At 36.3% G+C, this 27,864-nt stretch overlaps 1 protein-coding gene across 3 annotated transcripts in view; it reads left to right on the forward strand.

Annotated features, from left to right (window-relative positions):
- Positions 1-2,536: 2,536 nt before the first annotated feature.
- LOC107699836 (rho GTPase-activating protein 35-like) overlaps positions 2,537-27,864 on the forward strand; it is a 117,689-nt gene continuing 92,361 nt past the window's right edge. For 2 of the 3 annotated variants that reach the window (XM_016501234.1, XM_016501236.1), the window contains exon 1: positions 2,537-3,200. The gene's annotated coding sequence lies outside the window, so the exon portion shown is untranslated. The other variant, XM_016501235.1, reaches the window with a different exon arrangement.

The raw sequence follows: 27,864 nt of genomic DNA on the forward strand, positions 1-27,864 counted from the left end.
CTCTCTCTCTCTCTCTCTATATATATATATATATATATATATATATATATATATACATTTTATTAACATGGTCTGATCTAGATTTAATTTGAATTAATTTATAAATTTATTTATTTTTGTACAATTGTGAAAGTGCAAATTGTCGGTTCTGTCCAAAATGTATTAACAATAATGTTATTTATTATTATTATTATTATTATTATTATTATTATTATTATTATTATTATTATTATTATTATTATTATTATTATTATTATTATTATTATTATTATTATTATTATTATTATTATTATTATTATTATTATTATTATTATTATTATTATTATTATTATTATTATTATTATTATTATTATTATTATTATTATTATTATTATTATTATTATTATTATGTTAGCTATTATTATTTTGGTTTCAACTTTTATATAAGACAGACATTATACGAGGGATAATGCTTGAGTGTATCTTTGCTAATTTTAATTTATGCCTTTTTGTGAGACTTATTCCAACAGCTTAACTATACACATAAAAAACAATAGCATTTAATGGCCCCTGCAGAGTGAGTTCAGTCTGAATGCATGCATCATAGCCTTTTACGCATTTCTTGCCATATTTCTGGATACATCACATAAAATGGAGAACCAGATCTGTGTTACATCACCACACTTCTGTTCTGTACTTCAGCTTTTTTAAGGGTAGTAAGTTTGTCTTCTGCAGAACATTGTCCAGATAACTTGGACAGGGTCTCTGCACATATTCAGAAGGGGGTTGGGGCTCTGATTGTTAAGAGATTGCACAACTGTGAGAGCGAAGAATATGGTGGCCCTTGGGACTTAGAAATATTTCAGCTGCAGTCTAGAGGTGGGAGCTGAGACCTTCGCAGTTTCTTTACTTCACCAAAAGCAGTTTGTTGTGAAAGGCTGCTGGGGTTTTTTTTCTTTTTGAACTGTGTCATGATAAATACTGCTATGATTAACTGCAAATAACTGGATTTAGCGTCTGTTTCTGTAATATTAAAACCACACTATAGATTTGTAGGCCTATTTAGATAAAAAACAGAAAGCATGAGAACTTTTTATTAAACTTTTACCCCAAGTGACTCTCTCTGATTGGACTCACAATATGATGGCGAGATGGGAAGAACTGAACAGAAACTTTTTAAGAGCCAAAGCTGAAGGCAATTACGAGTATGTGGAAACAAATCTATAGTTTATCACCTTGACAATAGAGTTTGAAACTGTTTTATTTAAAAAGGGAACAATTATGACAAGGCTGCACAACATTTGAAGAATTCAGAAAAACTTTGTGGAGAGTCATGGGAAATTATATTATATTGTATTATGGGGTCAATCATTAATCAAAAATGTCATAGAAAAGTGCTTGTCATTTGTCACATTTTTAATATTCGAATAAATACCACCACTGGGGTAAGTTATATTTCACTTCCACTTATATTTAATATTCCACTTACCACTGTTGGGGTAAGTTGTCACAGTGGAACCTGCCATTAAATAGCATATAGGCTTTTCATCCAATTTTAATTTTATTTTAGTATTATTTATATGGTGCTACTATAGTATATTTTAGTATTATAGTTTAGAATTATTTCTGTAATGCTTATATAATTAATTTTAAGCATTATTTCTATAATACATATATTTTTATCAAAATCATTAATGAGCTTGTATTTTTACATTTTCTGCTTTAATTTTATTTTTTTATTTTTGTTTATTTTGGTATGTGCTTTTGTCATTTTATTAGTTTTTTTGCTAGTTTTTGTTTAATAAATAATATATTTTATTTCCAGTTAGTAATTTTAATGCTCACTTAAAAAAAAAAAAAAAAAGACTTTCATCTAATATCCATATTTCATTTTTATTTTATTTCAGCTTTATTTCAATTAACATTTCTTAGTTTAGTTTTAGTAAAAACTTGATCGGTGACAACGATGAAAAGTACCCTTGTTCTGGGAACAGGACAAAAAAAATCCCTTAATATCTTTAACGTTTTATTATTATTATTATTATTATTATTATTATTTAATTTCATGTTTTGGATTTGATTTATTATTTAATTTTATAAACCAACATATAATAAAATACATTTTTTTGTAGGCTAACTGGACTTTTGACTCAAAACCTTATAGTTGCTGAGATTGTCCCATCCTCTCCTCTGTATATGGACAATGTTTGTTACTGACAAGCATCTTATTTGTTTTTGTAAGAAAACAACAACAACAACGCCAATTCTGATTCCACCGGACTAACAGCAGCACCTTTAGATACATATGCTGGCGTTTTTAATAAATACTGTCTGACTGTCTGTCTGTCTGTCTGTCTGTCTCTGTGTGTGTGTGTGTGTGTGTGTGTGTGTGCGTGTGCGCTTGTTTGTCCTATTATTTATTTACGTTTGTATTGTGACTTTTTAAGTAATTAAGCACGTATTTTAAAGGAGACATTTGTTTAGCAGTTGTGAAAATCATGTCAAGGTGCAAACAATCTTGTGTGTGTGTGTGTGTGTGTGTGTGTGTGCGCGTGTGCGGTAATTGTGTCTATGCGCGAGAGTACAGAGGAGGGAGGAGAGACCGAGAACGGGAGAAGGGCCGCCATTATTGGGAAGCTGAAAAAACACATTAACACACATTCACACGCGCTCCGTCACTGAATTTCGCCTTTATGCTGGGAGAAGTCCTTTTTTCCGCTGGAGACTTGCGCTGTTCCTCACAGACCGCGTGTTGACGGCTGAAATGTGTGATAAACATGGACAACTCGGGATGTTTTGGACACAACAAAGGAAATTATAAGTGCTCCGAAACAACGTGGTGAACCCAAGGGAAGACACAACGATACAAAGCTGTTTTTCCCTCTCTCTCTCTCTCCTTCAACGCCCCCTCCTTTCCAACAAGAAACTGATATTCCAGTCTGGGTTTTCCTCGATGCTTTTTGTCTTTTGTGCTGCGTTTGGGAAGAGAACCACAAATCAGATTGTTGAAAACTTTCAGAATACAATCAGCCACTGAAAGAAGAGCTTGTATTGCGTTCGGACAGCTGCAGAAGGTGAACGCCGACGTTTATGGGACTACTGCTGGACTATTATTATTATTATTATTATTGCTAGTCCTCATCTTGATGAATTTCTGAGCCGGTTATACTGCTGCTGCAGATAAAGGAGTGAAAGAGAAGAGAAAGGGGAGGCATGCTGTGGTATGCACCAGTCTTTTTCTTTTCCTTCGTCTACATTTCCTAAATCCATGGGATTCTGTAAGCAAACTTGTGCTATTTACTTTGTCTAGAGGAAACTAGAGGGGTGTATGTAGATTTGTTATTCCATTGAACTACATCTGGTTTCCATGTGATATTTTGTGATTGGTTTAATATTCCATCACCCAGATCAGGAGTTTGTTACATGTTCTCATATCTATGCTCAGATACCCAGCCTTACAGCTGTCAGGCAGTATATGTGGCAAACCAAAGGGTTCAGAGCAGTCTTTATGCTTTACATCTTTCAAAATGATTTCTGGTAAATTGGTTTATGATAATCAAAGCCAAAAACATAATCATTGCTAGGTTTTCCGTGAACGAATGTCTGGCATCACCCAGATAAAGCACTGATGCTTTGACTCAGATCTGATACATAGACTGTGTTTACATGCACAACAATATTCAGGGTTGGATCATATTCTGTTTATGTAAGCCTCATATAAACTTTAGCATGAATGCCATAACTGGATTACGCCAAAATTCCTGGTTTATTAAGCAAAATTTTGGCTCACTTATTCGGAAATGTAGACCGTAATCTGAAAATGTTGTGCATGAAAAAGTGGTTATTATTATTATTAATCTTGAGCCTTTTTGGAACATTGCTTTTGACGTAAGGCAGTATAGTCCAGTTGTTCTTTGATTTTAACATTTTTGCTTTGGCCCTAAATGGCATTTTGTGTTACAGAGAGAAACAAATACAGTTTGATTAGGAAGTTTTGAGTTTGGTTGAAAAATCCTCTAGCTGGTGACGACCTACTCCCTGCACATTCAGAACAGGCTGGAGAACTGGTTTGAGGTCCAGTCCTGTTCTATTATTGCACGGTAGTTCAATATGGCCATAGTAGCTGTTTACATATACTGAACTTTTCATAAAAAACAGTGTGAATCTGTTATGTTCATTTATGTTGTATATACTGTCATGGTCTGAAGTTATAGCAACAACCCACTCAGACCCCTGGGTTTTCAGACCCCAGATGTTACAGTGTTTTGTAATGGGAACTAGCAAATTCCATATTTTCAGGCCATTAATTGGCCAATATTCAATGATTGGAGATTATTGGCGTGGCTGATTACTGGCTGATAATAGTAGTAGTCATTTTTTATATTTAATTTATTTCTTATAGTGAATTTGATTTAGTATTGTCTTAGTATTTAGTATGTATTGTCATACATCTTTTAATCTGTTAAGTGGGCACAGTTATTGGCCAATGCAGATGTCAGAATTACTAAAGATCCTATTAATAAATAGTCTTTTAATTGACTTGGCTCGTTGGCTGATATATTGAACTGTCAGTACTCATGATGATGCGCTTACAAATCATTTTCAGATTATTCTTGATCTAACTGTTGTGAATTTCTACCTGGACTTTATCTGGCACAGTCTACGTTGATTTTTAATATTCCAAATTGGTGTTTGTGTGCTTGATGAGTGGTGTATATTTGTTCTATTACCCAACTGTCACATGTGTAATAGATTAGACTGTGGTCCTTAGCTGAAACCTTTTAGTGATGTCTGTGTTGACTTCTTGCATTCAGGGGCATCGTTTTTAAACCCGCTTGACAACATAATATCAATTGACTCGGACTGGTATTTCTTCAGCCAACACTTGATGTAGTTTGGAAGATACACAAGAATCTCAGTGAGTGCGCAAGTCAGACGGTGTGGAATTTGTTGACGATGCTTGTCTTGATTGAGTAAAAATGAGTTGTATTCCTCAGATAAAGTCATGCAGATGAAAGTTCATCGAATCAGGAATGAATGATAAGGGTTGGAATGTCTGTTCAGCCAAACTCTGGGGCCATTTCCCATCGGGAGTATTGGCAGAAAGACTTTTACAGGACATTTAAAGAGATACTTCACCCTAAAATTAAAATGCTGTCATCGTTTACATGTCATTGTTTACTTCCTCATGTCATTCCAAACCTTACTTTCTTCCTTCTGTGAAACACAAAAGACGATATTTCAACACAATCCAATTGCCATTCATAAATATTTTACATTTTGCCGATTTAGTGGCTAATTTGTGTGAATGATTTTCTAAAAATCATACATACGATACAAATTATATTGTTCAAATTCATACGAAATCACCATCACCAAATGGTTATGTTTTCTTATGAGTTTGGGTTGGATAGTTTGAAATGAAAGCCAGTTGGGTCCAGTGTTGTCTGGACCTATTATTCTTTAAAATAGCGTCTTTTTGTGTTCTGCAGAAAAAAAGTCAGTCATACAGGTTTGGATCGACATGAAAGTGAGTAAATGACAGAATGTTTGGGTGAACTAACGCTTTAACAGGTTTGCACCAGATGAATTGCACAAATAGTCAGTAAATGAGACATTCTGTTCATTTACCATTTTTTTGTCTGTGAATAAATATCACCCGTGACTCGTGAGGGCCCTCTGCCTCAAAAATATTCTTCAGAAGTGGCAATTGATTCTCTTTCGGTGCCTTGCTGGAAGTACATTCCTCTAAAACATAGCAACTGTGTACTTGGATGGCATGTGCTTGTATTCCTGTACATGCTTAATAAAGCTCATACTTGTTATACTGTCTTCCTATTACAAAGCCAGAACTATAGAGACTCTAAATTGTTCAAGTGAAGCATGTGTTCTTTCCTGTGATCTTTCATTTCTAAACGCAGACCCCATGACCCCTCCGAGCCCCTTAGCTGAAATGTGAAGAATGCAGGAGGATTCCGCGCAATCAAACTCTTTAGGCTTCAAGCACTACTGCCATGTTTCTCCTCCTGTTGCATGTGCTCTGAGTAAAGGTTAATAGTTGAGGTTGTTGATGGTTTCACAGTGAGCGTTTTTAAGGAGATATATGTCCAAAAAATGATAATTCTGTCATTTACTCACCCTCATGTTGTTCCAAACCTGTATGGCTACATACTTTCATTGTATGGAATAGAGCAGCCTGGACATTCTGCTGTATAGCTGCTTTTGTGCTCCACACAAGAATGTTTGTAACAACATGAGTGTGTAAATGATGACCGAATTGTCATTTTTGGGTGAGTTTCCCTTATGACTGCTTTGGAATTCATTGCAGAAACCCAAGTGATTTGTTGTTGTGTCTTGTCTCCGTAACTTTGAACAGGTAGACAGAACTCAGAGAGACATGATTGCAATCTGTTGTAGGAGCGGCTTTGCAGTCCCAGAAATTCACAACATTTTGAGCCGGCCGATGGAAACTCTTGATAAACGTCATGGGCTTATAAGAGTTTAATCTCTCATTCCTCAGCCCCGTTCACCTTATCTCACATATATATATATTTCAGCTGATGTGAGCCAGTCACCCTCTATGCAGTCCAGTCTAGGCACTGTATGCGCTATTTTGGAGCCGCAGCGGTAGATAATAAGCGTGATATTTAGTCATTTGTACTTGACATTAGAATTAATAGGGACATTTTCTGGACAAGTACACCCTCTAAATGCTTTCCACCTTTGCTAATATATGTGTGATTTGCACGAACAGAAGCGTCTGTGATCTATCTAAGCCCTTTTGCTGTGTCTTCAGCGTTAGCCAATGTTCATCTGCCAAATGTCTGGCCCATAAGACCTGTCCACTTGCCAAACATTGCAGAAAGGGTGATTGGTAATTTAATCCTTCTCATTTATTTTTCCAGTTCCATTTTCTCCTTGAATTCAGCATGTCACGACTGAATAATTAGTTGTGCTTGCTAAGGCAAGCATCACTATCAATATTACTCATACTCATAGGGTTGGGATTTAAACAAACCTTTAGCCTTAGCAACCACCCTGAAACAGTGTTGGGTGTAGCGTTGCTGCAAATAGCAAAGCTATGTTTCTCTGTTGTAGCATTGCTAGTTTTAAAATGATGCAGATTTTTAGTAGCAAACCTAATTTAGTAATTAAGTATGAATTTAGTGCGATAGTTTTCATTTTATCAAGCAATATTTACAAAATCAAATTGTGCGTTGGGTATTTTCTGTCATCTCTTTATAATTGGATCTAGCGATGTCCGATTTGAGAATGAATCATTCTTTTGGTTCTTTCAGTCAGTTCTGTTCTATCTGTTCATTTATTTTACATTTATTTAACAATGTAAAGTAGTTTAAATTGTAGAAAGTTGTGAACTTTTTTGTAACTAGCTACTTTCTTTAAGTTAAGCTTTCTTTTAGCTTCGCTTATAGCTAACTTTTCTTGTCGAACACTTCCCAAAACATCCCACTTGTAAACAACCAACCTGAACACCTTAGTAACTGCAAAACAAACCCGTGGCAATATTTTTGCACCAAAATGAAATTTAACAAAATGAAAGTTTTTATTCAGCCTAAAATTTAAATGGAAAATAACGTTTTGGTGAAAGTTAGGTCATTGAGTAATTGAGCTCAGTATGCTGTTCATAGTATAGTTTTTTGGCAGTGCGCCAACTCTCGATATTTCAGCTGAACAAATTTAATATTTTTTTACATATTTTACAAATTTTATGTATTGCTACTCAATAATTTTTGTTCACTGTGAAGTATTTTACCATTTTTGGTCACATGTTTACTTGTAGCTTATCCATATTGTGTGCACAGAAAAGACACTGACAAAGTCAAAACGTGTCGGTCAATGATTTGGCCCCCTGAACCCGAAAATTACATTTTGTTTGCTTTTTTGGCCAAATACTTTGGGTTGCTGAAGTTTCACTACATGGCAGACACTCTAGCAGCAGTGAGATTGCACGGTCAGGTGCTGCTTTGTAAGGTAAAAATTAGGGCTGCACGATTAATCGCATGCGATATTTAACGCGCATCTTGTCAGAAAGCCGGTTCTGTAATCAGCGGTAAATCTCCATCACCTGCGGGCTTTCACATTGCAGTAAAAATGTAGTCATCATAATACCGTTGATGTCCTTGCGTTTATTATATCCTTAGTTTGTTTATCGTAAACAGTATTTGGTTCAAATGTCTGCTCTCTTACAGAGGAATCTGAGCTTTTTTTAGGCTGCAGAGTCTTTATGTTTGTATGGAAAAACAAGCAGATGGCTCAGATGTGGCCGCTACAAGCATTGACTATCTCCGGCACCGTGACACAGTCTTACTTTCCAGAGGATTGTTATGTTTCTCAGAGTGACTTGAAAGTCATATTAACGCTGGCAGTCATTGTTTTGAGGCGATTTGCAGTAAGAATGAAACCCTGAATGCTTTTTGAGTAGGCCTTTGTTTGATGTGAAGGAAAAAGTGAGTATGAATGGAATTGAGAATTGGGTTGTGTTTGATAAAGTAAAGAGCTAATTATAGCTGGTTTAGCATGCGTTCCCTAGATTACACCACTTCTGCTCTGAATTGCTGCCTTGTTGCATGGCTGGATTACATGGAAAGGAAACTGGCATTTTCTAATGAGCATCCGAATTTCCATGAGGAAATCTGCTCCTAACACTCCCCCACTTTATTTTTCTTGACATGAGGCATTTGATAGTGGGCAACAACTAGAGAGTCTCTATTGGGTAAGAAATGCTGCATGAAACATGGTTGCAAATTACCCAGAAACCCCCAGTAGGGTCTAGATGTGCTGGAATCGATAAGAAAATGACTCAAATTAGAAGTTTATTTTTCGTTCAAGAGAAATCAACACATTGTTGTGGGTTTTGAGAGGGGGTGGGAACGCTCGCTTCTACAGCGTGCAACTATCTTTTGTCAGAGAGTTTCAAATCGCCTGCTATAGCACTTTGCAACAATGGCCTGTCACATTTTTTTAAAGAATGGTGTCCATGGCGATGAAGTTCCTGGATGGTCTTAGGGTGTGACCTTTGCTCTCTGTTGTTCTGCTGTAGTTTCCTAGGCAGTGTCTTAACATTGAGTATTTACATACTCAAGTCAAGTCACCTTTATTTATATAGCGCTTTATACAATACAGATTGTTTCAAAGCAGATTTACAGTGATGAACAAGAAAATAGTGATTAGGTGATGAAAAAGTAGTACTTCTTAAATAAATACATACTTCATGACAGTTAAAAAAATATGTTCTGTGAAATATGAATTTAAGTCCTTCCGGAAAGTTTGTATTTACAAGTTGGAAAGTCGTAATTACGACATCAGATGCATTCAAGTCAGTTTGGTTGGAGCAAGATGGCGATGTACCTTTTCTACAAAAAATTCGACAAGATTTTTTAAAGTATTTCTACAAAATGATGAATAAAGAATGCACATTGTTTTTTTTATGCTTTTATTCAATTTATGAAAGTGCTGTAAATCCAGTTGTACATGCAACTTTGAATTTGTTTTTGAATAAAACAAGTTTTATTGTAAATTTAAACAATTAAAAAAAAAATGTCGAGAAATTTACCATCAATAAAAAAATTGCCTTTATTGCGTCTATCGCATTTCCTAAACCCTATTTCTAAAACTTAAAAATAGTTCTGAGTTTCCCACTCATAATTATGAGTTTGTGGTGGCATGTGGTGTTCAGCTCATAAATATAATAAGATCTCCCATATACAAATATAATAAATATTTCCAACACAACTTGAATATACCTATGAATGTAATCTGGACGTGTTACATTCGTCATGTTGTCTGTCATGTGACCTGCCAGCATCAGTTACAACACTGCCATTCACAAGAACTCCTCTACTGTGGCCTCATAGGATAGTAAAGTGTCCATTGGATGAGCACTTCAGAATCTCACCAGAAATAGCAGGTCATTCAGGAACTTTTCGTCTGCTGTTTTATGAATACAGATATACTACTCTTTTCTCATACTGTTTTTTTTTTTTGTCTACTATCTTGTAGGGAAGTATGCAATTTTGGATGCAGCCCAAGTGTAGGCATCAGTGTACAAAAGCTCTTATGAAATGGTTTGGTAGCGTTATATATTCATAAAGCAGCCTCCCAGCCCTTTCCCTGGTGCCTGTTCCCAGAAGCTGCATTGGCTTGTGCGGATCAGCAATGTACATTCTGTCAATAAGCAGTCTCTCTGCGGTCTCCAGCCACTCCTGTGGCCTTGAGTGCAGCTCTCGGTGACTCAGCATTTTACCTACAGATGAGAGCATCTGGGAAACGAGAGAGAGACAGGCAGAAACCGAGCAAAGATGGCCCACAGGAAGAACTTTCTGTAACATTCAGGAATTTCACCTCCCACAGACGTGGCGGACTCCCGCCAAACTCAAGCTAGTTCTCCTTGCGTCTGTATTTCTGGGCTTTGGGTATGTGAGTGTTTGGTTCACACCAAGGCAGAGAAATACGAGTGGAACGTCGCCACGGCCTCCTCCCACTCACCACAGTTTTTTGCTTTATGACATGTTTTGTTGTCTCCAGTGTTTGCTGTAGGTATTATAGGGAAGAAAACACTTGGCATGTGATTTCCAAAAAAGTAATTTTTTGGGTCTGCCTTCTTTGTTTGACTTTTCAGCCTCCATTTCCTCTGAAGTTGCCCTAGCCGTTTTTGTCGCTATGTTGCGATTGTTGGGATTCCCCTCTTTCCTTCAGCTGCGCTCCGTTTCCTGCAGGATGTCCACCATAGATGCCCCTGGTAGGGGGGTAAGTAAAAAAACAAGGAGAGGAGGGCTAGTAGACTGCTGTATGAAAGGGCTTAGCTGGATGTTAGGCCTCTCTGTGGGGGTGAACATTTTTACATACCTCCGTTCCTTCGGCTATAATTTGCTAACGGTCAACGGATCATCAAAATTAAAAAAGTGTGCTTCGTTTGGCATCCATTTTATGGGTCAATGACTTGCTCTTCTTTGTCAGATCTGTTTATTTATTTAAAAATATAGTAAAAATGCAATTCACACTATGGTTCAAATACACTTCTTCTATAATGCGCATGTCTTTAGTTTCTGTATTATATAATCGCTTATGTCAGGGTGATGAAACCGATATACTGAAGAAAAAAAAGTTATTAAAGGGGTCATATGATGCTGCTAAAAAGAACAGTATTTTGTGTATTTGGTGTAATGAAATGTGTTTATGTGGTTTAAGGTTAGGCTAGCGTGAGGAACGACCGGAGGGTTAGCGTGAGCAGAGGCCGGGGGCTAGCGGGAGGGTTGGAGTGAGCAGAGGCGCGGGCTTGAGAACGGCGCGGCCGGCGATTTCGACTCATTCTTAAAGAAAACCTGAGGTGGTTTAATTAGGCTTAATATTTTATTATTCATTTGAAAAGCCTTTACCTAACCTGGGAAATCAGTCAGTTGGTGTGACCAACAAAGTCATGTGGTCCAACCAACATCCAGAAAAATGCAGAATATAAAAGATCTACATGACTGTGTTAAGGTCAGTAATGCTCTTGAAATATATAATTTGACCTTGTTATGACAAGACAATATATATCATGTTGTGAAATGCCATATGGTGTGGCTTCCCTAAAACTTAATGACATTTATAAATTAATAATTCATGGTGTTTGTAAGAATTTTCTTTTGAAAAAAAAAAAAAGATTTTCAAAAGTTTGGGGTCAGTTTGATTGATTTTTTTTATTTGTTTGGTTAAATTAATTTTTATTCAGCAAGGACACATTAAATTGATAAAATGTGACAAAGACATTTTATAATGTTTCAAAAAATATATATTTCAAATAAATTATTTTTATTCATCCAAGAATCCTGAAAAAAAGTATCACTGTTTCCACAAAAATATTAAGAAGCACAAATGTTTTCAACATTGATAAGAAGAAATGTTTCTTGATATTAGGCATATTGGAATATGTTATTACTTTTTATTGGTGGTTTTATTAATGGTTTCACCACATAACATTAAATTGAAACCTTTCTTGAAAATGGAGTTGCGTTTTTTGAAACTTCAAAACTTTTCAAAGAGTGCATTTCTAAGAACTAGAAACTTAAGATTTTTCCTTTTTCCTTTATCGTGTTCTCTCTAGTACTTCACTGATGTGTGCAAGTAGAGCTCCAAAGAGCACAAGCAGGAGCTTGTAAGTGAACCTTCCTGATTATGACTTCATCAGATAAAAATAAATTACATTTACCATTTAGAAACACTTTTTATAGCCTCAACTGTGACTTGTGTTTCTACCTGCCAGGCAGAAATGGAGGGAGAGAATCGTTGCAGTGTAACGTATAATTAGATATGACAGATTTAATCACGAGAAGATGAACAGTCATGAGAGAAGGGGCTCTGAAAATGCCCAAATGTGTGAAGGAGTGAAGGCATGATGCTATCATGAGTTCTTGTGCTGGCTCTCTAATCTCTCTTCCCTCTTCCCATCTCTTTACGTCTGTGCTTAAACTGCGGCAGGCGCCCAGGGTGCCGGAAGGCCAGCACCTTGTCAGAAGCTGTTAGATGAGGCTGTCTGCTCGCAGAAACTTCGTTACCATTGCAGTGGCCTTTAACACTGCCCGGTGCTTACTGAGCGAATTCAGTCACCACAAGGGTGGAGTGAAGCAATTGGCCGTCTTGAAATGACCTCGGAGGCAGACAGTGTTTGAGTAAAATTAGGGCTGGACAGAGAAGAGGCAGTCTTGGTAATACGCACAACTATTACACAGGACTCTAAGCCGCCTTGAGTTTCGGTCAGATTTACTGTTGTTTGGCAAATTGTTGTGGTTGAAATCCAGTCATTTTTGTTCGCAAAATTTTGCTAATGCGACCACACGTTTACTAGAATTGTAATATAATTACATAAACTACATTTCAAAATCAACTCAGCGGTGTACAAACTAGTCTTAAGGTCTTAAGGAAGCCCTGTTAATTTTGGTTAGGGATGGGTCACAATAGTGGACTAGACAGCTGAATAGTTGACAAGTGTATCCAGTTTATTATTATTTATTATTTATTATTGATATTTTTAGCGGCGATACTTTAATTAGCAGGCTAACAACCTGATGTGCTTTAGCTGTTAGATTGCACCATAAAGTCACAATTAAAATTTTTATAAACCACTGGACAACTGGTATTATTTGTATACTATTATAGTAGCCTATTTAAAAAAAAAAATGTAATATATTTTTATATATTCAGTTTTCATTTTATTGTTACATTTTGTTTTGTGCTCTTGCTATTAGTTTTGTTTATTTGTTTTTCAAATGTTCTATTTAGCTTTAATTTATTTTATTTCAGTTTTAGTCATTTTATTACTATGACTTAAATCTTAATTTATTTCGGTTAGTTGCCAAGGCAACATTTGTAATTTTTTAAAATCTTTATATATATATATAATTTCAGCTTTATTTCAATGATTTTTGTTTTAATTAGCAGTAGGTTTTTATAAGTTTAATTTAATCTAATATTTTTATTTTATTTTATCTTCATTTCAATGAACATAAATGATTTTTATAGTTTGTTAACAATAACAGCACTGGTGTCAAGTTATAAATATACGTAACCTTTCAGAAACTGACGTATATTTAGAAAAGTAAATATCTAATACCTTTTATTGCAATAAACTATCATAGTTCTTACAATTACAAACAAGCAAAGACATATGAAATTTTAAACTAACCAGTTAATTTATTACAAAAGTGGCTCTAGCAACAGTGCAGTAAAGGAACAGTTCACCCAAAAATAATATTTCTGTCATTATGTTCTTCACCAAATTCAAAATGCTATAGCTCAAAAACTACTTGTATACTAATCTGGCCAGCTCTTCCTTATCTGGTGACTGTGCCAGCTGTTCGCTCTTGAGTAAGTGCTGCGTTGCTTAAAGGTGCTGGGCCTGGTGTTATCGAGCGCCCCTGCAACGGCTTGTCATCTTGGTCACACTTAGCTAATGATGCCCGTGCTATCACCGGCAAGCGGGAAAGGAGCTATAAAATGAGCAGGGTCATGACTGAGAAGATGGATGAGATTCATATGAGACTGCAAGTCTAGTGCTTCTCATGCTGGTGGAAAAGGGCTTTCACTTTATTTCAGCTCTTCCATATGGCTTCTCACAAGAGGAAATAGATTCGTGTTTATTTAGCTCTACTTCCAGTTGCTAAATGGTTAGCCTGTCTGTCTAGAAATGGAAACCTCCAGAGCTGTCATATCACACGTTTTTTAAAATGTTAGCTGCTTTTGTACAGCGGAAGGTTGATTTGTTGCCTCTTTGGGGTCTGTCTCTGATATTTTGATCTCTTGCTCCAAGTGTAGCATTTAAAAGCATTTTTAGTCGGCCTCGGTGTCAAGCAGATGGCTTGTCAGGATCCAAGGCGACATGCAGGAACGTCACGACCTTTGCTTCAGGGACTACTAGACCACGAAGAACAATTACTTCAAATGTCAGGAGCACTCTCAACCTCACTCCCACTGTAATAATTGTTATTAACTGTAAGACATGTGACGGGAGAGAGTTATTGCACCTTTTGTGGATCTACAGGTGCATCTCAATAAATTAGAATGTCGTGGAAAAGTTCACTTATTTCAGTAATTCAACTCAAATTGTGAAACTCGTGTATTAAATAAATTCAATGCACACAGACTGAAGTAGTTTCAAAATCATCACAATTAAAAGAACCAAAGACTTAAACTACTTCAGTCTGTGTGCATTGAATTTATTTAATACACGAGTTTCACAATTTGAGTTGAATTACTGAAATGAACTTTTCCACGACATTCTAATTTATTGAGATGCACCTGTATATGTAACTTGAATCAACTTTTAGGGCCTTGCTTTATGTTGGTTTAAATCTTGAGAATCAACTGTGAAGTGCAAGCAAAATTACAGACTGTTCAGGAGGGAAATGAGTGTCTATAAACCAAAAAAAAAAGGCCTAAAATGACAACCAGTTGTGTTGAAAACCAATAAGAGATTCCATGACATGACAAGTCCTGATCTATTAATTTATTCAAAAATGCACATCTTCTATGATCAATTCTTCTAATTTAAAATGTATTTTTGGGGCATTAAGTCAAAAATATAAGGGTGATACAATTGCCCTGATAATAAGGAAGACAAGGCCTCCTTGAAATAGTGACATTTTTGTAAAGAACCCGATCATTTATTTATTAAAAAAACATAGTAATAATAAAAATTACTCCATTGATTTAATTTTTCTTTGCAAAAGAAAAGTCATGTGGTCTAACATAACATAAAAACAGGAACAAGCATAAAACAGGAAATTATATCATAGAGGGGACCGCTGCAGACCCTCAGGACTGTTTTTCAAGGTCAGTAAGTTTCTTAAAATATCTGATCATTGAAGGCAATATTACTTCAGGTTGTGAAATGCCATGTGATTTATGAATTAATATTTAATGATATTTGCAAAAAATACTTACCTTGACAAATATATAAAAAAATGGGAATTTGAAAATAACCTTTAATATACGTTATAGAATGTATATTTATATAACATAAGTATATATATATACATATATATTCAGTTTTAGTATTATTAATACTTAACCTTATTTTATTTCAGTTAGTTGTCAAGGCAACTAAGGAAAATGATTTTTATTGATTTTAGCTAACACTGGTGGCTACACCACATGTCACATTTTAGAGTTATTAAATTGATAAAAGTTTTTCAAAACCATATGAAACTGACAGGAATACATGTTTTAAATGACATTCTTTAAAAGATTTCCTTATACTTGACACTCATTGACCCCAGAACTCATGGTCGGGGATTATGCTGTTGTCAAGAGATGCTATCTAAGAATGAAGAATGATATTTGTGGTTTTGATGAAACTACATGATGAATTTCAGAGGAATGTAGGTACCTCGTCAGGTAAAAGCACATTAGCGGAGGAATGCAGTTGGTTTGGTACGACCCAGCTCTTGTTGTTTTTCTATGCTGCATATATGATACAAGAACTAAAAAAAGAGGGGTGTGCAGAAGAGGGACGGGTCTCTGTGCCGCCCGCTTTGTCTGTTGACATAACCGATCCAGATTGGATGAGTCACCATGCGAAGGCTCGGAGACGTGTTGTCAACATGCATTTCTCCTCATTACGTTTGTGACTAGCCTCCGTGTAAGCCAGACAAACAAGAATGTTTGAGAGTGCAAAAACACACTGTAATCTCACATTTCCTGCTGTGTCCCATGGAGCAGGCTTTGTGCAAATTTACCCAAGCAAATACAAAACCCCCTTCTCTCTCTCTCTCCATAGGGTCAGGGGTGAGAGGAACCCTGATCTGGCCCTTGGTGAGTGAGAGGTCGACGGAAGAAACAAGTCTGCGTTGGGTTTAGTGCAGTCCAGGATGAAACCGGCCCTGGTGTGCTGTTTTTGTTTGTTTTAAAAGACAGGCGCAGGATCTGTGCGGTTTTGCTTTTGGATCCTGTCTGGGCCTTTTGTTTGTTAACCATTCCCTATGCTGTCGGCAAAGCTTACAAAAATGTACCTTTGGCTTTACTGCGATGCCTTGACCTTTGGATTGTCGACTGCAGCCGTCATGCCAGTTTTCTCTGGAAATCACCGCCCTCTGATGTCATGCCGCTGTTCCTCTGGCTGTGCACCCGCTTTACACCCCACTTTGTCAATTATTAGTGGTGTTTGCTAAGGCAGGCATCACTGGTTCTATTGCCCATATGTTTTCATAACGTTAAGTGTTAGACTTTTCAGAGTATACCTTGTCCCTCACCGTTTGAGCTACAGACATGAATAATACCTTAAATCATCAATTTATGCCTGTCCGTTACTATATCCATATCTGGGCACCAGAATATCATAGAGACTTGGGTCTGGCTCTTTTGACTACTATTTATATGCTATTATTATTAATAATTATACAAATGAAGTACTAAATATTAACAACATGTACTTACTGTTGGTTTGTAGTTTGTTGCTTGTAATTATACATAATTTACAGTTATTATTATATTTATATATTATTTATATTTATAGCTATTATTGTTACATTTAACCTGTAACAAGGACACTGTAAAAAATTTTACCATTTGTTTTAGTTTCTGTCCATTTTTTTTTCTCAAATTGTTTAGTTTTTTTTTTGTTTACGTTTTTTATCCAGTTGAAGTTTTTTTTATCCAGCAGTGTTACTACTAGCTAGCTACTTACTGACATAACTAGCTAAGCTTGTAAGTACTCTACAGAAATAGTTAAACTAAAAGCTAACCTTCAGAGAAAGTAGGTTGTTGCGCTGCAAGCTACATATGTTTTTGATATTCAAGATAATTTGTTTTAGGCCTGGGCGATAAAACGGTATCGATATTTATTGACGGTACACCTTCTTCGATATCGATAGAAAAAATGTTCGATATAGTGCACGATATAGGCACATGCTATGAGTGACGCAGACAGCACACACGAACACGAACGCATGCTGAAATGAGTGCTGTGCCTGCCTGTGATGAGGAGATTGTGAATAAAGAATGTATATTAGTCGAATTTAAAATAAACATTTGCATTTGAATGTTAGGTGTGCATCAGGGCGCGCGAGATGCGGTGATGATGTAAGTGACGTTGTTGCATTTGAATGTTTTGTTAGTCTAGCCCACGAGACGCGCCATGCGCTATTCATTCAACATATTAGAGAAATATAGAAGCTCAATGCGGAGAAGATCTTGATAAAGGTTAAAACCGAAACCAAGCCATTCACACAGAATGCATATTCAGCGCATTTTTAGACGGACAAATATGACTGCTGCACTCGCGTCTCACAGAAGAGATGTATAGAAAGCCATACAAAGTTAAAAGTTTAAACTTTTAGATAACACGTCACGAGTTTGTGGAGGTTTATTCATTTTCACTGCGTCTCATATGTTTTTAAATGCAATCTGTGTGAATGACTCTTTAGATTAAGCAATGCATAAATACATGATGCTGTTTCTCATGATGTGGAGGAGAGAGTGCTCAGTGCTCACATTAGCGAGCTGAGCGACAGAACGATAGAGATGGCAGAGGAAAAGAGATGGGAGAGGAAAACGTCTGTGGAACAAAAGAAGGCTTAAGGCAATAAGGCAAGACCGTGTCTCCGCCGCAACAGCTAAAGTCTGTCTAGTACACTGGATGCGACAAAGCGACCGTTGAAAATCATTAGAAATTTGTGTCAATACGTCATGAATAGAACGCAGCAGCAGTTTTCTGTCGGGGATTTGTCCTGTCGTGTCGCGCCGCATCCAGTGTAGACCATAGATATGCATTTATATCTATGGTGTAGACAGCATCACTGATTATAATGAGTTCCATAGTATTTTGTCGCGCCGCGCCACTCGCGTCCGGTGTAGACACAGTTTTGTAGACACATTCGTTTTGTTTCACAGAACTAATCGATGCCTGGGTTGCGTACGTATGTGTGGGGCGGAGCTATCAAAATAGGGGCGAGACCCTTTTGGGGTAGGGGTGTGTTTGTTTTGGTGATTTCAAATGTCAACATTGGCTACCAGAAATCACTTACCCCACCTTTAAATGTGCTGCATTATTTTGCTCATTGCGCCCTCCTGTGGCCTCGGGAGACAAGACAAAAGTTTCCTTAAGACCTATTTAATCTGCATATAAAACATTAGAAATGGGATATTTGTTTAATTTTTATTTTGTGTTTGATTGTTAAAACAAAAAATATTTGTTGTTTGTCTCAATAAATTGTGTTAATTTAAAAATACAGTGGTTACATAAAAAAAAAATTCTATTTTTTTAATTTAATTTTTTTTGCTATATCGCCCAGCCCTAATTTGTTTATAAATAATAAATGGTTATTTGGAAACAGAAATCTAATACAAAAAGTGTAACAGAAACTGCCGATTATGATACTGTGAGTGAGTTGTTTGATTGATTCAGACAGAATCACTAACAGTTATCAAGTCAAGTCACCTTAATTGTATAGTGCTTTATACATACAGATTGTGTCAAAGCAGCTTTACAGTGTCAAACAGGAAAATAGTTTGTCAATAATGCAAGAAGACAATAACAAAGAGTCATTTTTCAGCTAAAGTCAGTTCATTGATGATTCAGTGATGTCATCATCCAGTTCAGCTCTCTTCCAATATTGTCTGTGCAATCAGTGAAGCGTACCCAACTAAGCAAGCAAACTATCACCCCAACTATCACAGCAGTTTGCCAACCCATTAAATCGATTAATGAAATGAAAATTCACCCTGTCTGTTAATCTTATGGTGAACAATTCGTCCGTGCCTATGTTTCTTTTTTTAACCTTGTGATTTTTAATCAAAATGTAATAACTCGATCTTCCAGTAAAATGACTGACTTTGACACATCTCTGATTCTGACATATCTCTGCTTCTCACCACAACTGTAATCACTTTCAGAATGATTTTTTACGGCTAATGAATGATAAAAAATTGAGAGCCAATCAGAATTGCCCATTTAGTTTAAGTAGCTTAGAAGTCCACCCGAATTTAAAGCGCCAGACGACATTACTGCACCGTGCACTTTTAATAAACAGACCGTTATTGTCTGTTGATTTAGAAACTGAAAAGTTATTACTGTAGTTTTTTGTTGTTGTTGTAAGGCCTTTAAGCTCTGCCCCTTTTTACATTCCGCCCCAATAATGTTTTCTCTTTCGATAATCTGTTTCTCTCAGCTATATATCAAAATATGAAAGATCTGTCGCTATTTCTGGTACGTTGTGACTTTAAAGGGATAGTTCACTCAAAAATGAAAATTAGCCCACGATTTACTCACCCTCAAGCCATCCCAGGTGTATATGACATTCTTCTTTCAGACGAATCCAATCGGAGTTATATAAAAAATTGTCCTGGCTCTTCCAAGCTTTATAATGGCAGTGGGTGGGTGTTTCTGTTCAACAGTCCAAAAGAAGTCTAATAAAGTGCATCCATCCATAATAAAAAGTGCCTCACACGGCTCCGGGGGGTGAATAAAGGCCTCCTGTAGCGAATCGATGCGTTCTTGTAAGGAACATATCCATATTTAAAACATTATAACCACTTTTTTGTAGCTTGCGCTAACTGTCGTCCGCGGTTGCCGTTCCGGGCGGATGACGTAGGACGTAGGCGCACATATGGCGGTGAGAAGTGAAGAACGCGGAAGCAGAGAGGAGAGAACAAAACAAAACACCTTTCACAAATTAGAAGTACAAAATGAGGATTTGTAAAGAAAAATGTCAGAGGATTTCGATATACAAGTGCATCTCAATAAATTAGAATGTCATGGAAAAGTTCATTTATTTCAGTAATTCAACTCAAATTGTGAAACTTTTGTATTAAATAAATTCAATGCACACAGACTGAAGTAGTTTAAGTCTTTGGTTCTTTTAATTGTGATGATTTTGAAATAAATGAACTTTTCCATGACATTCTAATTTATTGAGATGTACATGTAAGCCAAGAAGAGACTGGTTTTCCTTTGCTAAAGAAGGAAACTTTGCTTCCTTTGCTCCTGTAAACAAACGTTGGTTTTCGCGAGACTAGCATATTCTCACAGGTGCTTACGCTACTCCTACATTCTACGTCATCCACCCGGAATGGCTTCCGCGGACAACAGTTAGCGCAAGCTACAGAAAAGTGGTTATAACATTTTAAATATGGATATGTTTCTTACAATAACTCATCGATTCGCTTCAGGAGGCCTTTATTCACCCCCCCCGGAGCCGTGTGAGGCACTTTTTATTATGGATGGATGCACTTCATTGGACTTCTGTTGGACTGTTGAACAGAAACACCCACCCACTGCCATTAAACAGCTTGGAAGAGCCAGGACAATTTTTTATATAACTCCGATTGGATTCGTCTGAAAGAAGAAAGTCATATACATCTAGGATGGCTTGAGGGTGAGTAAATCATGGACTAATTTTCATTTTTGGGTGAACTATCTTTATCTCTAACTTTCATACTGAAAAGCTACATAGCTTAAAAACAAGCAGAGCTAACACCTTACTTTTTAAAAATGTAGTTCAACTACTAGCTTCTCTGTTTGTAGTGACACTACTGCTTAACACTGTGAACAAGCAAGTAGCACTGTACCAACATTGCGACATGCTAGCAATCACATAACACTAGCATCAGAAAATGCCAAAATTGAGTTTCTCTTATTGGAGAATATATCTAAGGGCCTGGTTTCTGGTCGTTTTTGTTTGAAACAACATGTCCAGATCTGTTTGTCAATGAGCGACTCTCTGCCTCAGGAAGAATTTGACATTGACTGGGGAAAAAAAAGGAGGTAATCTCATGTATGCAGCGAGACCGAAATCCTGCACACAGAGAGGATTGCAGAGACGGTTTTGATGGGCATTATGGGTACTTGACTACCTGCAGGGTGGAACAAGGAAACCAAACTAACCAACAAACGTAACCGGGATCAAAAGAGGAAGAGGTGCGAGCGAAAGCGATTACAGACAGATCTTCAGATCACACATTTAACAGTCTGCCGTTTTCCTGGAGGGAAACGCGAGAATAATGGTGTTCGGTTTAATCACGTAGTTTTTTTCTCTTTCTCTCTTGAGTTTGATTAGAAGAGGTAGCCTAGAGTCAGCAAAGAGAGACGGCCTGCGATTGGCCGTGTTAAAGCCGGGCTCTGGCTGAGTCATCTAATCTCACACAGATCTGGATTGATGGGCTTCAGGAGAATCGGTTTGGTAAATTACTGTTGCAGGGTAGGACAAATCCCCTCTTATCTGATGTTCTCTCTCTACTTCTGTTTGGTTCTCTTGTGTCATCAGTGCTGTGCTTTGCAGATGTGCTGGTTTGTGAACAGGTTGACTGTAGGCCCAGCGGAGTGTGCAAGTCTGTGGTGGTCTCGCTCGGTGCTGCGAGCTGTGTCTTCATTGGAATGGAGCAGGTTGATGAACTGTGCTCAGCGTCTGTCCACTGATCTGACAAATTGGCATAAGCCCTGATGCATGAATGTGCAAATGATTACAGATCCTGTTCGCGTTCTCTCCCTCCCTCCCTTCCTCAGTCTCTTCCTGCTCGTCCATCATCTCAAACACTTGTTCGCTCGGCGTCCTGGTATCTTGTAATTTGTTGAGGGGAGTCGATGTAATTTAAGCTCCTGTCTAACTCATTTATTCAAAAATACATTAAAATGTGTTATTACTTGCAGTTCAGAGTAATTCTCAGACCACGCCGAACAACTCACTCCATGATTGAGCTGTTAAAATGATTCAGACTGAATCACTGACTGAATCAGTTTTTGCTAACCTAATTAATTGATTCGTTCATGTTTTTAATTTCTGAAATAAAGGGGTCATATGATGCGATTTCATGTTTTCCTTTCTCTTTGGAGTGTTACAAGCTGTTCGTGAATAAATAAGACCCCTAAAGTTGCAAAGACTAAAGTCTCAAAAACCCAAAGAGATATTCTTTATAAAAGTTAAGACTCGTCCACGCCCTCCTAAAGGGCCTCGTTTAAACACACCCCCACATGTCTACATCACGTTGTGGGAAGATTTGCATAACGCCGCCCAAATGTTCACGCAGAGAAAGAAGGCGTAACTTTATTGTTGCTGCCGACGCCATGTCGTAAAGACGCTGTGTGTTTCGTTGCGAAAGCGAAAATACTTTGTTTGGCCTTCCAAAAGAGGACACGACTAGAAATCAGTGGTTAAGTTGTATTTACAACACTGTTCCAGAACAGTTCAACCCAAATATTCAGATGTGTGCAGCACATTTTATGGAGGACTGTTTTCTGATCCTACAATGGGATCCTACAAAGCCTACAATGCCGGTGTTCTGACAAATAATGCTGACTCACAGCCTGTAAGTACGTTTTCATATTTAAAGAATTTGCCACTGACGATTCAAATGCGAGCCACAGTATGGTAGGGGCGTAACATTTCCGTCACACGCTTGAGGTATTTGGCCAATCACAACGCACTGGATAGCTGGCCAATCAGAGCACACCTCACTTTTCAGACCGATGAGCTTTGTAAAAATCGATGTGTTTCAGAAAGGCGGGGCATAGAGGAGAAACAATAATGTACAGTATGTGGAAAATAATGTGTTTTTTTAACCTTAAACCGCATAAACACATTTCATTACACCAAATACACAAAATAATGTTCTTTTTAGCAACATCATATGACCCCTTTAAAGAAATCAAAAGTGGAAATGTCAGGGTGATAGGACTATCCTGATAGCTGAAGGAAAAAAAATAATCTAGCAAAATCTTTTATTATTGTTTCTTATAAGAATAATTAAACATGAATAATTTTTAATATTGGAAAAAATATGTTTCTCTTAAAGTCATAGAGAAGAGTTTCAGGTATTACAGGATGGCATATTTCTTTACGATTTTTGACTGTATATTTCATTAAGTGATATAATATTAAATACTTAAACTACCAAAATCTGCTTTTTACCTTAAAATGCAGCGATAACCACCATAACAATGCAGTTGGAACAATAGAAAGCCACATGATTATAAATCATATATAGATTTGTAACACACAACACTAAAATAATGCAATATACATGAATTAAATAACAGAATACGTAATACAAAAGCCCTAATATACTATATTGATAACACAAAATTAAAAGAAACTAAATTATCTAATGTGCTTCTTTTAATGTACTTTTTATTATATGGTAAATAGTAGTTTTTCTTACTAAAAACATTACATTTGACAGTATTTTATGGTAGAGTATAAGTATTATGTAATGTTTTTAAGTAAATTAAGTAATAACTTTTAAATAAAGTTTTTTACTCTGTTAGTATGCTGTTTTCAAGGTGTACTGAAAATGTTAATGGTTACACCATTATTAAATGTAAACTCTTCTTGAAAATTGCATGAAAGTCTTTAAATACCCTATGAAACCAACTTGAACACAACAACATTTTTCAAACTTGGCACATGTTTTGAAGTATATTTATCCTTTTCTTTATTGTGGGCAATCCTGCATGTCACTGACCCGAGGATGTAGTTTCATTTTAGCTCACACTGTAGCTCCCTATCTGATTAAATGGCTTACAGTGATCGGTATAATAGGGAAAAACAGAGAGTATACTGATAGTGAAGGAAGTGTTATTCTCATTTTTGTGGATGAACCGGACAGACCGGTTCACAGGAAGCAGCTACTCCTGGTTTCAGCAGGGCTGGGTGATGTCAACCGGTATAGTCCTACTTGAAACACTATGGCTTTTGCATTTGGGGGGGTCTCTGCGTGCCTCACCTCGCCTTGCTCCGCCTCAGAGTGAGGAATCTCTCGTAGCACTGCAAACAGACTCCAAACCGATGACAGAGCGCTGTCAAAGTGAAGGCATAAAACCGCCATGATTATGCGTCTAGGTTAATCTACTACAACTGGCGCAAGAGACACTCCGCGCTTTCCCGCCTCCGTCATCGCAAGGTGCACCTTTTACTGCCTCCCATTTAATTGATCTAATTACAGACTAGCTCTGCCTCAGGGTCTTTTGGATTCACCTGTTGTTGTGTGTAAATACCACCTTAGTCTAGAGTTAGCATTAGAGCCCGGTGACGTCTTTGGTATGTTAACTTCATTCAGTATTGAACTCAGATAGATCTCGCATACTATAGACTTTGGTCCTGTGATTTCCCTGATTCAGAAAACACAAATGGAATTGCGGAATCTAGTCATAAAAATTGAATTTATAAAATTGTTCGTCAATGTTTTAATTTGAACAGAAAAACTCTCTTTGAATAGCGCTTTGTTTGGCAAAAAATTAAAGGAATTGTTTAATTTGTATTTGATTACACTTTAAAAGATTAATTAAATTGTTTTATGCTTTAATTTACTGTATTTTTTTTTTAATTTTCAAAATTTGTATTAATTAATATAACACAGAATCCAGAAACATGCAGAATTTCTGAAAAATAAAACACATTCCATAGGGCACTGTTATTGTTATTATTTTAATAAGTTAAATTAAATGTATGAGTTATGTTATTAAAATAAGTTTCTGAATATTATATTGATTCAACACATTTTTATTATTATTATAATGTAATTAAACCATTAAAAGGGAAACCCAGAATCATTAAAATGAATGAATGAATGAATGAAACAAATAAAAAAAAAAAAAAATTATTTGTTAATTTTTTATGAATTCAATAGCTTAGACATCCTTTTTGATAATTACATTTTAATTAACCGATTAAAATGGAATCCAAATAAATAAATAAAATTGGAAAAACAAAGGTACATTTATTTATGTTAAAAGATTTATAAATTCAATTGATTAGACATCTTTTTGATAATTACAGTTTGATTCAACCATAAAAACAGAATCCAAATAATTGAATGGAAAAAACATGGAATTTGGGGAAAAATAAGATTTGGGGGGCGAAACAAAACAAAAAATGGATTTCATAGGTCCCTATAGTTTCTCAGCCAAGCGGCTTGATTCCTTGTTCTCTTTCTTAACAGACCATATCATAGCATACAAGAGAACCTCTGGCATACAATATGGCTCACATCTCCGCCTCGGAGGCACAAGCGTTCAGCCAAGTTACAGCGTCCATTCCAGCTGGTTGTGTTGCAGCCGCTTGCGTGTGTCAAGCTAATCTTTGGGCAACAAAGGATGCGGAGAGGAGGAATTTGTGTCATGCGTGTTACGGAAAGAAAAGATGACGGGAGTGAAATCTTTTTAGCGTGTTGACAGATAAGGCTCTTCATTTCTGTGTAGTGGTGTTTAAGCCATGTTAAGCTGATTAATTAGTCATAATCTGTGGACCTCAGACTGAGGCGTAGCTAATAAAGTTAAGCGCCCAAATCCCATCCCACTATTTCGCTGCGTGGAATCGGATGATGATGGAGAGATGATGGCCAGTCCTGAGTATGTCTGTCTGATAGAGGATGGATAGGATGTGCAGAATGAATGGAGGATGTGGGTGAAGTGCAGAAAATTAGGAGGTTTTCTAGCTTTGTGTTTTAGAGAGGAGTGTAGGAGGTCTGTGATTTCTCCTTGTTTTACAATGCATTAGCGGATCGCTAGTTTTGGCAGTGCGGGACTGGATGGCAGTGGCAGGGCAGAGGGCCATGTTTTCCCAGACACTTCTCCAGCACTGTGCAGGGCAATGGTTTTGCATGCATATTAAAAATTATTGTGTGAAAAGACAGATTTTAACCCTTGCAATGCACTTCATTGCTATTTACTGGCCATGACATTGCTTTTACATTGCTATTTGGAAAATCAGCTAATGTCATCTACTGAGAGAGTTGGACTTGATTACTTGACTGTGCTTGAGCGTGATTGAAACGTCAAGGATTGAGGTAGTGTTTGTTCTGTGTCGCACACTGGTGAGGCAGTTCAGATCACCAGATTTCGGTTGCATGCCAAAAAATAAAAAAATAAATAAAATTTAAATAACAAAATAGATCTAAAGATTTTTTTTTTTAATTCTCCACTTGGGTATCTTAATGAAACAAAGATGTAAATTAATTTGTGAATTAAAAAACGAAATAAAATGAAACATTAAATGATAATAACATCATCATCATCGTCATCATCATTATTATTATTATTATTATTATTAATAATAATAATAGGTTTTGTTCAGAAAGTTCTTTTAATGGATATATAAAACAATTAATTTTATTTTTTATTAATTTTCTAACATTTAACTTGCATATTGTTTTTAGTTTTAGATTTATTATTATAAAAAATATGTATATACAAGTCAGGTCAAGTCATCTTTATTTGTATAGCGCTTTATACAATACTGTTTGTGTCAAAGCAGCTTTACACAGTCAAACAGGAAAATACTTTTAATGTCAATAATGCAAGAATTCTTCAGTGTCAAACGATCCTTCAGAAATCATTCTAATATGCTGACTGGTGCTCAAGAAACATTTCTTATTATTATCAATTAGGGCTGCACAATTAATCGAATTTCTAATCGCGATTACAATAATTATTCTGCGTGCTTAAGATGCATTTTTTTCTTTTTACATGTTATCTTAAGGGTTTTTCCATTATTTTAGTTTTAGTCTAACATTATAATACCATTCATATTTTTATTTTTTTTATAATTTAAAGAAGAAACCAATCCGATGTATAGTTGACATTTGAGGCTTAATTCTATAGAAAAGCACTAAAGGTTTTTCAGTTAGAGTGTTTTCAGCTTGTTTATTTTCATATAAAAATACGGCATGCAGTTGCATCAAACAATGGTATAAACATCATTCAATGTAGATTGTGATAATCGTAATTAATAATCGCAATTACAATTTCAAGGGAATAATCGACAATTATGATTTTTGTCATAATCGTGCAGCCCTATTATCAATGTTGAAAACGGTTGTGCTGCAGAATATTTTTGTGGAAAGTCATATTCTTTGATGAATAGAAAGTTCAAAAGAACAGCATTTATTTTCAACAAATCTTTTGTGGCATAAATATCTTTACTTTCACTTGAATCATTTAATGCATCCTTTTTCATGTATTGTTCTTTGGATACATAATCAATCATCAGTGTCGTCAGCATCTGTCATGAATAAAGCAATATTGGTCAAATTCTAGGCATAACTAGGCATTCTAGGCATTTTCCCAGCCTGAAAGTTTTTCTCTGCAACAAATGTTCTGTAGGCTCTTCAAAAGCTTAATCTTTTTCTGAATAACGATTGCTGAATTTCTGTTTGTATCTGTTAATCAGCTGAACCTTTCAAACTACTTTTAAAGGGGTCATATGATGCGATTTCAAGTTTTCCTTTCTCTTTGGAGTGTTACAAGGTGTTCGTGAATAGATAAGATCCCTAAAGTCTCAAACCCAAAGAGATATTCTTTATAAAAGTTAAGACTGGTCCACGCCCTCCTAAAACACCTCGTTTAAACACGCCCCCACATGTCTACGTCACGATGTGGGAAGATTTGCATAACGCCGCCCA

Source organism: Sinocyclocheilus anshuiensis, unplaced genomic scaffold (genome assembly GCF_001515605.1).
Source record: "Sinocyclocheilus anshuiensis isolate Anshui unplaced genomic scaffold, SAMN03320099.WGS_v1.1 scaffold194, whole genome shotgun sequence".
NCBI classification, from domain to species: Eukaryota; Metazoa; Chordata; class Actinopteri; order Cypriniformes; family Cyprinidae; genus Sinocyclocheilus; species Sinocyclocheilus anshuiensis.